Raw genomic sequence first — 13,541 nt, forward strand, 5'->3', positions numbered from 1 at the left:
TGAAACTAGATAGGATTGAAATGCTGAAGAAAGGATCAAAAAGAAAAGTCCAAACATTTCTTGCACAAAAATATGCAGAAAAGCATACCATATATTAGATCATGAAGGCCCCAAAATAGCTGACAACACCATTGGCAATGATACTGTAATGAACTGCATCAGGAAGAGCTATGCATCCTCTTTTGGAAAGGAGATCAGCCACCGAGTTCTATTCTTGGTAAATATGTGGGAGGGAGATATGATTGGAAGATGCCAACATGGAGAGGATAAGATGCATCCAGTGGGAGAGGAGAGGCAGCCTGAAGGAAGAGTAGCCTTGGGCCCATTTAATGACTGAATTGGAATCCCCAATAATGTTTATCTCTTTAATGGCTAGCCAGAGGCACATCTCAGAAGTCCTTACAAAGCCACCAATTTTGCCTTGCTGCTCGTACTAGCTCCCACATATCATTAAAAGTGATAAGATAAATCTAGTTGAAGCATAGTGAGGGAAATAAAACCACAAGCCCCAGCCAATGAGGCGCCGTTGAAAAATCCCACTAGTGAAGAGAAAACAATTTCCCTAAAAGCACAATTTATTTTGCTAGAATTCGGCAGCCATGGCCCAATTTCCTGAAAGTAAGTATGGATCTTGAAGCAAGTAATCCTAGGGTGACGACTGTTAAAAATTGTAATTACTCCCACATGCTAAAGTTGGCTAAATTTAGGAGATTCAATTAACTGAGTCTAGTCGAGTGAGTTCTAGTTAACTTATAGTTTGGGAAAAGTCAAATTTAGAGTGTGTGTGCATTTTAAGTTACTTTGGGTTCATTTTAATAATCAAGTTTTGTGTGATCAATATAAGAACTACAATTCATGTGTTTTATTTGTGAAATTTTTGTTTTGGCGCCTCTGCCTTTCCAACAAATTGTTGGAAGATATAAGCATTTTTGCGATGCCAGATGCCCCAGAAAATATATGGTGGGAGAATTGTAAATTCCTTTTGCTGCACCATCCAATTATAAAGGAAATCTTTGATAAAAGATCAGTCCACAGTCACATTAAGATTGAAGAAATTTTAACACCATATTCCAATTCTCCTCAGCAAAGGGGAAATGTAGAGAAAGGTGGCTCATGTCTTTGCTAGTCATAGCACACATTGGACAAATGCCCAAACCCTGAATGCCCCTTCTATATAAGTTATCCCTGGTGAGAATACGATTATGAAAAACAAGGCATAAAAAACATTTCAATTTGAGTGGAGCGTCCCATTCCCATAATTTGGAAAGCCAAGGGACACGAAGCCCACGAATGATACCTTGTGATATGTAGGAGTAATTCTCCTTCACTGAAATGTTTCCATCATCATCCACTTAACCACCCCAAGCAAGTCAATCTAGCTTCTCTCACAACATCTATGTTACCATAAACCAGAAATGAAACACAACCACATCAGAAACAAAGTTTAGAAATTTTGCATTCAAGAAACGATGAGAGAGAAAAAAGAAATAAAAACATGAAAAACAAAGTTGAAGTTTTTCAAATAAAATAACTCAACTTTATATAAAAGTAGAAATTAAAAAAACTCTTTGTAAATAAAATCTAAAACATAACTAAAATACACAATCCTACTGGAACATTAAATGCTTATTAAATATTAAATAGAATTTAGAAATACATAATTTCAACATAATATTAACTACATTTAACATGATCCAAATAATAAACTATATGAAAATATTCCATTGTTCTGGCAAGAACATTCTCAATAGTTCTCAATGTCCAAATAATAAGCCATTTGAAAATATTTGATATGTCTCACAATGCTTTGGCAAGAGAAGAAGCTTCTCTAATAGAACTTTGTGATGTTGCTCAGGAAGTCACTTGAAACAAAAAACGATGGGTGCTTTCACACCTCCGAAATAATGATGGTGAGTTGAAGAATTAGATAAAAGGTCTAGTTGAATAATTACATAAAAGGCTTAGTTGTATAAACTCCATTTATCAACCACACCAGCTATGTGAAAGATCCTTCCAATCCGTACGACCCGTGAAAATGAGGACTTGAACTACTTCCACACTGCATTAATACCTATTTAGACATCTTATAGATCGAGTTATAGCTTATGTATTACAAAGATGTCAACATTAATTATAAATAACACTTTCTAATTTAATTTATGAGAGGTTGTTAGTGCATTTTTTTTCATGACATTTGTTTATGATGCATTGTAAGTTAGAAAAAACACTGGCAACATAAACTTGCAAATACATCAAACACCACGCAAATTTTGAATAGTATTTTGAAAAAATCAATAAATAATCAATATAATAATAGATTTTTTTACGCCCTTAGGCAACCCCTAACCCTTTTGCTAATTATGACTATTGCGCGCAGCATGTGATAATTTTTTTAAATAATGTATAAATTTGGTATAAGCTTCTCAGCAAGACACAAATTAAACCTCATGATTGGAATTGAAAACGGACCACTTCAGAACTAAATAAATATTTTCACTAACGTGGCCGCATATTCATAGGTTAACATACAATAATGTCATGTTTAAAGGTTAAAGACAACAGTACTCAATATCTTGAAAACCTTGTATAAGGCCTCAACTTCACTCATAATTAATGTTGTTTCTGCAGGAAGAAGAACAACGTCTTTGTATCCAGGTGGTTGCTTAATAATTTTAGTGTCGGACCCAACACAGCCCATAACAAAATCTGTTGCATAATTCAACAATGCAACTGCCACAAACTTTCCTCTTACTTCAGAATTTCTCAATCACTATGTCTATGCAATAGATCAATCCTCCGCAACACAATAGATAAATCCATAAGTCGTGCCATTAGATTATTGATATATGCCTACCGCATTTATTAATGTGGTTATGCTAATTAATTAAGGTTATGCTAATTAATTATAATAAATGTTTTATTTTACAATATAATATTAAATTTTAATTAATATAATAATTTAATCTTTCATTAAAATTTAATTAAAATTTAATGTTTATATTACTACAATAATACTAAGTTTAAGTTTATAATAAAATTTATATTAAATTTTAAAATAATATTAGATTTATTAATATTATTATTATTAAATAAGAATAATAAAATTTACTTTCTAATAATTAACAATATAATTATCAATAAAAAAAATGAAAATTACATTTACTCTAACAATATGATTAATGGTATTAATAATATTAACATTAATATTGTTAATATAAATAATATTAAGATTAATATTAATAAATAACATTTATAATATGTACATTCCGATCAACCTTGGTCAACCATCATCATCCTTTTCACCCTAGAAAACCCCTTGGTCTACTCTTTCCTAATGCCCAATTAGGGTCTACCAAGGATAGAATGGATGAACATGGTCAACCAATGTCTCTATGGTTAAAGCTAGCCAACAGTTGTCAAAAGGGACAACCATAATCTATCATACAAAAGTATGGTCAACCATGGCCAAATATGTGAAACCATAACCAACCATGTCAACCATAGGAAATATATGTCAACCATGGCAAATCATGGCCCTATTTGGTCAACCATATTCACCATAATTAACCTTTTAAAACCATGGTCAACCCATGCTCAAGATGGCCAACAATGGTTATCATGGTCAAACATGGTCAACTTAGGTCACCATGATAAAACAAGCTCAACCATAGCCATTCATTATCAATATATACAACCATAATATATCATAGAAAACTATGGCAAACAATGGTCAAATTAGTCAAATCATGTTTACAAATGGTGAACTTGGTCAAACCATGTTCACCCATGGTATGACTATGCTCACCAAGAGTTGGTGTTTATCATATTTAACAATAGTCAACATTTTTCACTCATAGCAATCTTCAGTCAACATAACTCAATCACATTCAATTATAGTCAACCATGGTCTATCAAAGTCAAACATTGTCAACATTAGTTAGCTAAGGTTATCCTTAGTTGGTACAATCAAGATTAAAAAATGTTTGATAAGAATAATAATAATAATAATATGACATAGGAATGGTACAGAAATCAAACCAATGTCGCAATGTGACAAGCATTGTCGCAATGTCACAAACATTGTCACAATGTTACATTACATTTCAAGTTATCCAACACTACAATGTGATTTTACCAAATTAGTCAACAACAATTACTAATATGATTTACGAGGTTCGACTATGTTTAACTATATTTGACAATCAACACTCTTCAACTATGGTCAAACATAATTGTCTTTTAATATTATTGATTAATATTAATAATGAAACATAGTTAATCCCTGGATGCGGGTGGTAGATGAGCATTTAAGTCAGGCATGCCGCCGACCTGCAGGTGGCGGAACCACATGGTGACCTGCGCTTTCCCTTGTGGGAACTCAATGTAGACCACTCTCTCTTGCCCGACCCCATCATTGCATTGGAAGGATCGAGACATCCCCTGCCATAATAGAACCATGGAGCCATACCCTCTACAATTTCCCCTTCGACCTCTGAGCTACGCTTGCCACCCTGCAGCTGCAGAGCCTAGCCTTCGCACCACTACGGGTAGACGTTGTAGACTCCTCTGCTGCATCGACCTGGGCAATGGACTGCACTTCTCTAAGTCCCTCCGTTATGCCCTGCAAATTGAGGTCTCAGCCCCTGTCTCTAGCTTGGAATTGAATTCATTTGTTCAACTCAATTTTCCTCCCACTGCTCTTACACCACTCCCTACTCCTCTGGCTCATTCCTCGTTGTGGCTTCAAACCCAGAGAATCATGACACAACGCCATCACATGCCAAGTAGGCGAGGTGGCAGTCGTGGTAATGTCATTCCGCCCCCTTCTTCGCCTCCATCTACTACTACTTCCCCTTCAGCCTGCCCGATTGCCAGCCCTTCCTCTTCCCACTTCTACGAGAGATATCCGGATACTCTCAGCGGCCGAGTTTGTGTTGGTTCCTGTTATCACCCCAAGAAACTCACCTAGGTTGTAAATCGGTGATGCTCAGGAACATTAAAAATTCAACAGTTTTGTTGGATAAAATGATGGACAAATGAAGGATGTGCAACACCTTTAAGCCAGATAACCACTTCTACTATAATTTACCCCAGACATGGGTGAAGACCCCCAAACTACAAGGCTTTCAACCACCAACTACTCACGGTTTAAGGTAAAAGTGATGATGGAGAAGACTGATTGCACCAGCAGATGCACAAAGCTCTGTGATGGCCAGCTGCAATCAGTTAAAGGATCTGCAAGACTATTATTCAATAGACAATGAGGATGACAGCTCTCTGCTATCTGAACAACAACAACCTGCAAACAATTTCAATGAGCCACTAAATTATAATACAGAGGTGGGATGACAGCCCCTCTGATATCAAACATTCACAGCACATCAAATAAATGCAAGCAGGCACAGCCTGGAACAAGAAGAAGAAGTAGAAAGTGAGCAGGTGACAGCAAAAGAAGCTTGTATTAATGGAAATCAAGACCAAAAGCTGCAGGTCTCATAGTATTAACAGTCTCCAGAAGTTAAAAGGCTACAATAAGCTCTCATTCATCAAACACTCATCAATCCATTACATCTCTGTTCTGAGTATATATACTGCTACAATACAAAATATCTCTACTGAACAATACGTGGAGGAGCCCATAAATGGCCACCAACCATATTTACATTCAAGAATGGGCCTCTGGTACAAATCTGGCCGTGCTTTGAATAAATTTGTCCCTCTCTGGTGCTCTGCGATCCTTCTAGGGCAGGTGAGATGAGGTATGGGCGAGTCCCATAACCACTGAATGCTATGACTGGATCTGTGGCATCCTATCTCCTCCTCGGCCATACTGCTGATTAAATGCTGCCGTTGAATCATTGAATGGCTCCAATATGACTGCCTGGCTTGGCAACAATGAAACAATGCTACACTGTTCATTCCCGCCCACAATGCTTCATCTGGACTTGAAAGTTTCAACCATGGGTCAATCATGACTGATAAATGTTGATCTATCTGAGGCACGTCTTGCTTCCTGTTAGGCCATACTGTCAATTGAAGGCAGCTGCCTACTGCGCTGTACTGTTGTATGCTTGCATTAATGATTTCCGCGCCACTGCAAAACTGCCGCAAAACATGAAAAATTGGCCTTGGTGGACTTGAAATATATATATTTGGCCTTTTAGAACCCTATCGGGCCCGAACCCTGTCAGCGATCGGCGCTTGCCATAAGCTTCTTTTTGTATTTTCTTTATATAAAGAAAATACACAAAATATATTTAAAACACTATGGGGGCAGACTTTACAGAACTTAAAATGGAGTGTTGTGGTCATCGGGTTCGGTCCATCGGGTCGGAACACAGCCTACGTGAAGACCTTGTCCACTTTGACAGTCCCGACGGCGAAATGCCGATGCGATATGAGTGAAAGCTGCGGACCCGAAACACTATAGCACACAACGTTGTATGGCCGTCGGGTCCGACCCATCGGCGGTCATTTGTATAAGCAAAGGCCATGCTCCTATGAAAGCGCCGATGCGATATCAGCGACCACCGCGGACCCGATATAATATAAAATGCAGCGCTGTATGGCTGTCGGATCCGGCCCATCGGCGATTGCACCTACCCCTTTGTAAATCCTCCATTGCGATACGCCGATGCGATATCAGCGATCGCTCATCGGCGAAGTCTCATGTCGCTGCCACTGCCCGCCTCCTCCAATTTCGACCCGCCGATGCGATCTGGACCGTTGATCGGCCAGATCAAACGGCTGTCGCTCATTTGAACTGCTAGGCCTGCGATTTTGAATTTTGCTTGTTTTGGAGTGCTTTAGGCCTCCCGATAGATCATTTTCGCCTTCCCAAGGGCTTTCCTCTCGCAAAATTTTATTGGTGGAAGACCTTTTAGCCCAACATGAGTGTTTTGACAGCATGAATGGATCTTGAGCATGACTATACGTATATTCGCTGCCTTTGAGAGCATTTTGAATCCAATTTTGAATTTTTGTTCAGCAAAGCTAACACTGGCTCCTTCTGGGGATGAGATCCTCCCTGTGAGGTCTCAAGAACTTGCAGATCAATGCCTTTCCAACAACAAACAAATTAGCCAAAATTCCTAGTGTTCCATTGGGCATGGAGTCTACTTATGGCCATACTGAAAACTGATAAAAGCGGACTATTTACAGCTTTTAAGGCTAGAAGACCTCAAATCACATAGTTCTTTAGAAACCGCCCATTAACTGGGCCATCAAAAACTGGTTCCCCTCCCATACTTTTCAGTATGAAAGTGTTGTTTCCTTGAATCTGTGCAATGCTGAAAGGGCCTGTCCATAAAGCATCAAACTTGCCATGATTGCCTTTCTTTTCTTTAAAAGCATCCCATTTCATGACCAAATCCCCAACCTGGAAATTATTTCTTTTTGTTTTCTTGTCAAAGGCTTCTTTGACCTTTTGTTGATGTGCTGTAGCTTTTTCAATCAACTGTTCTCTTAGGCTCGGAGCGCCGGGGGAACCACCCAGCACACAGATTTCTCTACTACATCCCAATAGGCTCAATTCAGGTTCCTCTGCTCCTTAGACTGGCCAATAATCATCGCCATGGTCACGGTGAACTTCCGGGAAGTCCTTGGCTCATGCATAGTTCTCGAACACAGCCAAGAGACGAACCAAGCCTCTCCTTCGATTGTCAATATCCAGGGGGAGCCAAGCTCCAGCCACCCGCCGATAGAAATGGACAATCCGTCCAGTAGCAGACAGAAGACTCCAGGAGGCAATGCCACCCGCAAAGACAAAGGAATACAGGTGGATGAACAGGAGCCTCAGGACACTGCAGGTGGCAGATAGGCAGCGGAAACGAACTCTAAATATTATGGTTGGTGTCTGATCGTGGAAGAAAAGCTGTCATCCTAAGACACCTTGTAGTTGCATGCTACAGGTCATGTGTCCTGTTCGGGATCTGAGTTTTGTTTTTTCAGTTTTACAATGGTTAATACTGGCCAGTGTTTTTGAATTCTATAGTGGTCAATTTTGGCAGTCCTTTTTGAATTTTATTTTTTTTGTCAGTAAATTTTGAGTTTTGGAATTGTTGCCCCTGCATGGGCAGAATGAATCGAATTCTATCTCATTCTTGGACTGGTTTCCCCATCTGGGGCAGTCTAGTCTTCAAGACATTCTGTTTAAAATGGTCATATGATTGACCTAGTCTCATAGAGGTCGGCACCTCACTGTACATTATGTTTTTATCAATAGATTACTTTTACTTTGAAAAAAAAATAAATCAAACATAGTTAATGGAATTTTCAATCATAGATAAACATAGTAAAACATGGTCAATGATTATCAATAATGGTCAACAAAGGTCAACCATGAGAAACCATTGTCAATGAAGGTCATCCAAGATGAACGATTGTCAACTAATAATAATCATAATAATAATAATAATAATAATAATGCTAAATTAATACACTATTATATTGACAATATTACATTAATGATAAGATAAATATATTGTTAGTATAATAATATTTTATAGAACAATTATTTTTTATATTAATATTGATGCTATTAATAACATTATTAGTAACATTTAATATGTTTTGTTTTTAAAATCATAATATAATATGTAATATAATATAATATATAATATGAGGGTTGATGATAATATAACCAATGTTACGTTATATTGCAATTTATCTAACGTCGCAATGTGACATTACAAAATTAGTCAAATACATTTACTAATATGGCTAAATATATTTGATTATGTTTGATATGTTTGACAATCAACAATTTTCAACTTCGGTTAAACATAATCACCTATTAATATTATTAATTATTATTAATAATTAGACATAGTGAACCACATTAGTGAGACATAGTCAAACATAGTTGGTCATGGTTGACGATATTCAACCATGCTTGAATATGGTCAACCGTGAATGAATATTAAATGAAATACTATAAGTCATCCTTAAATTAATATTAAATGGTTGACTATAAGTCAACCTTGATAACCAATGTTTAAAAAACTAACCATGTTCAAAGTTGGTCAACGCTATGTTTAGCATATTTAATAATAGTCAACCTTGATAACCATGGTCAACCATTATCAACCTTTACAATAACTTGGTTTATATATAGTGTTTATATATAAATGATCAACGATGGTCAAGCAAGGCTAGCAATGGTTAGCCAAGGTCATCCAAGATCAACATGATTATAATGGTCGGCCATGGTAGACCATTATTAACCGAGGCTAACCATGGTCAACCAGTGAAAACCATGTTGAACCATAATGGTTAACCATCATTATCCACTATGTTCATAAATACGTCAATAATGGTCAACCAATATGGTCAACAATGATTAGCCAAGGTCATCCATGGTCAACATGATTAGGATTGTCAACCAATATCTACCAAGGTCAACCATGGTCAACGATGATCAATCTAGGTTAACCATGGTCAACCATTGACAACCATGTTTAACTATAATGGTTAACCATGGTCAGCCATTATGTTCATAAATGGGTTAATGATGGTCAACCAATATCAAAATGGTTAGAATGGTTACAATGGTCACCCATGGCTAACCATGGTCAACTAAGGTCAAGCATAATGGTCATCGTTAATGATCAACCAATATAGTCACCCATAATGGTTATTGATAACGGTCAACCATGGCCAACCATGGTCAACCATAGCCAACCATTGTCAACCATTATAAACTGTTGTGAACTATGGTCAACCATGCACAAACCTGGTTGAATATGCTCAACGACTGTCAACCATTATCGTCATAATATAGAGCTTGTAATATAGGCTTTATAATATTAGGTTTGATATATTAATCCTAGGGTTTAATATTAATCCTAATCTTTAATATTAATCCCTTGGGTTTGTAATATTAATAAACGCTTGGGTTTATTAATACGAAGGATTTATACTATTAATCCCTTAGGTTGATTCATCACTTGGGTTTATAAAATAGAAATTTGAATGTGGTAAACCATAGTTGAACATGGTCAACCATGATAAACCATGGTTGAATATCATCAATCATGATAAACCATGCTCAATTATTATCAAGGTCTCTATGGTCAACCATGATCAACCACGATTAACCAATGTAATATCTGCTAAACCATGTTCAACCTAGAACATTCCATGCTCTACTCACTCCTAATGGCCAACCATGGTTAGAATGGTCAACTATGGTCAACTAAGGTATCTATAGTTGAATATGGTCAACCATAGTGGTTAATCAATATCTCTATGGTTGAATAGGGTCAATAATGGTCAACCCTCGCCAACTATGTTCAACTCCATCAGCCATCTCAACCATTAATGTAACTATCTATGTAATATTAATCCAACATTAATATAAGATTGAACAAGGTCAATCTCGTCAACCTCATTAACACTCATCAAGCATGGTCATGCATGATCAATGACTGCACCCCACACACGTGAGTTGTAACTAGCACAACCATATTCTCTAATGTGGTTCATATACACTAATTGGAGGCATTTTCCACATTTTCTATGCCATTCAACATATAAAGGATGATAATATAAAGTTATAAGATGTTAGAGTTTATAATATTCAATTTAATATCGTGATGTTGGAATGCTACAAAAATGTGTTGAGCATTGCTTTCTCACAAACATTGTCTCAATATGATAATCAATTTGGCAATGATTATCACAATGCGACATTACAAAATTAGGGTTTAATATTAGGGTTTTTAATATTAGGGTTTCTAATATTTGGTTTATAATATTGGGGTTTATAATATTAGAGTTTTTAATATTGTGTTTTTAATATTGTATTTACTATTAGGGTTTGAAATGTTGGGTTTATAATATCGGGGTTTGTAATATTGGGCTTAATATTAGGGTTTAATATTTGGTTTTATAATCTTAGGGTTTATAATATTAATGCAAGAGTTTATAATATTAATCTTAGCATTTATAATATTAATCTTATGGTTTATAATATTTATTGTGAGGTTTATAATATTAATATTAGGGATTATAATATTAATGTTAAATTATATAATGTTGTATTTATAATGTTAGGGTTTATAATGAGACAACCTAAAATTTCACTTCCCATCTCTTCGAATGAAAATTCAAAGGTTGTGTGATTATAATCACTAATACCACACAGAGATATGTTTAATAAATGCTTTACTTTTCACTATAATATTAAACTCTAATTAATATAATCATTTAATATTGCAGCTACAATTAAAATTAAAATTACGTCTAATGTTTATATTATTACAATAATACTAGGTTTAAGTTTATCATAAAGCTTATAATAGATTTAAAAATAAAATTAGATTTACTAATAATGCTAGTTTTATTATTTATTATTATAAATATTATTATTAATATTAACAATATTAATTATTATATAACTTTAATATTAATTATTAAATACATTAATATTAACCAATAATAAGAAAAACGTTGAAATTAATATTAAAATCAATATTATTAATAATATCATTAAATACAATAATAAAAATGTTTAAAAATAACGTTAGTAATATTAATAAATTTAATAGCTTTTTAATTTTCTTAACATTTAATACTATCAAGATAATAACATTTACATTATAATATGAATATTAATAACATTTTATTAATAATATTAATATTATTAATCAGCCCCAAGAGTTAGCTCAATCGGTCAAATCAGTGCCTCGCCAATCAAGAGGTCACAGGGTCAATCATCGAAAGCTCTTGGGGTCAGGTCAGTAAATAAGCCAAGGGGTGTGACCCCCTTCGGGTTGGGTCCACCCTAGTGTTGATTCGTGGATGTAGCAGCTACCCAGTGACCACGGGTATCCATGAACCACAAGTGAAAAAAAAATATTAATATTCTTAATCACACTAAGATTGTGAATAAAATTCGTATTAACATTAATATTGATAAATAAGAATAATAATATTTACTTTTTAATAATTAACAATATAATTATTAATAAATAAAAAATAAAAATTATATTCACTCTGTTGTCACTAATTGCAAAATTGTTCGAATGGTGCTAAATGATGTCAAAAGAGTGCAAAAGAGTCAAAATGAGAACAAATCTCAAAAGCCGAAAGTCTGAAGAGGAGACTACAAGCCAAAAAACCTAAGTTTCAAAGCCAAGGAGGAAGATAAACATATAAAATTAAGGCATATATATATATATATATCTGTTTGACATTTTACAATCCAATATGAAGGATGGAAAATGAGACTAATAAGAATGTAGATAATTAAAAATTGTTTATAGTTTCAAGAAGCAAAACTTTCAATTAAGTGAACATTTTATTTGAGATGAAAATTCAGGTATTTTATTTATGTTTGAATCACTATAACATATAAATCAATGCATTTCTTCAATAATTTTTTTGTGCTTACACCGAAATCAATGCAAAACATTAATCTAATTACCTTCAAATTAATGTACACTATACATCTAGTTACATTGAATCAGAAATCAATATCTTCACTTAAATAAATGCATTTAATGCAAGCAATAGAATAGGATGAGAAATCAACATCTGCACTGAAATCAATGCATCTAATGAAAGAAATCAAATAAGATTAGAAATCAACATCTACAGTGAAATCAATGCATCTAGTGCTAGCAATAAAATAAGATTAGGAATTAACATCTACATTGAAATCAATGCATCTAATGCAAACAATAAAACATGATTAAAAATCAACATCTAAGTGTTATGAAACTAGCTCACGAAAACATAGAAAAGAAAAATCAACACCTTAGAAATCAGCCTCTTCGAGGGGGCAACCTCCTTTACATTACACAAATGAATAATTATTGGATGATACAGATGACAAGACCTCCTTTCTATATATAGGATTCTAAGGGGTCATAATGTAATTAGAGCCAACATAACAATAATAATGTATGGGCACCACCATAACAATAGTGGGCTTCTATGGGGAACAATAATAACAATATGGGGACAATAGTGGGCTTCTATGGGGCAAAATAATAACAATATGGGGACAAGATGGGCACAACAATATAATAAGGGGGTTGCACTAATAACAATAATGGGTTACAGTAGTAGCATAGGAACCTAACATGCCCCTCTCCTTCAAAAAGTGTTGTCCTCAATGCTTGAGTAGTTCTAGATGCTTCTCTATAAAAGTTTCATCCTCCCATGTGGAATCTTCAACCGGTAAGTTCTTCCACTTCATGAGATAATTTGAAATTGATCGATTTCGTAGCTATCAGTTCTTGTTTCCATGACTGCTTCAGGTTCCAATATGATTTTTCCTTCCTTGTCAAGTTCCAACAATATTGTTTAAACTGGGATCTTGTCACTTATAAACCTCTTTAAGCATGAAACATGGAAAAATGGGGGCACTCGGGAAGATGCAAGAAGCTCCAATTTGTATGCCATAGTACCAATATTTTGTAACACCTTGTATGGACCATAATACTTTGCTGATGATTTATTATCCTTCTTAGCTTACTTGAGGGAAATTTGTTTATATGGTTGTAGCCATAGAAATACCCAGTCAACTACATCAA

Source organism: Pinus tabuliformis, chromosome 7, assembly GCF_031772625.1.
Source record: "Pinus tabuliformis cultivar Carrire ecotype Pingquan chromosome 7, CPIR1, whole genome shotgun sequence".
Lineage (NCBI taxonomy): Eukaryota > Viridiplantae > Streptophyta > Pinopsida > Pinales > Pinaceae > Pinus > Pinus tabuliformis.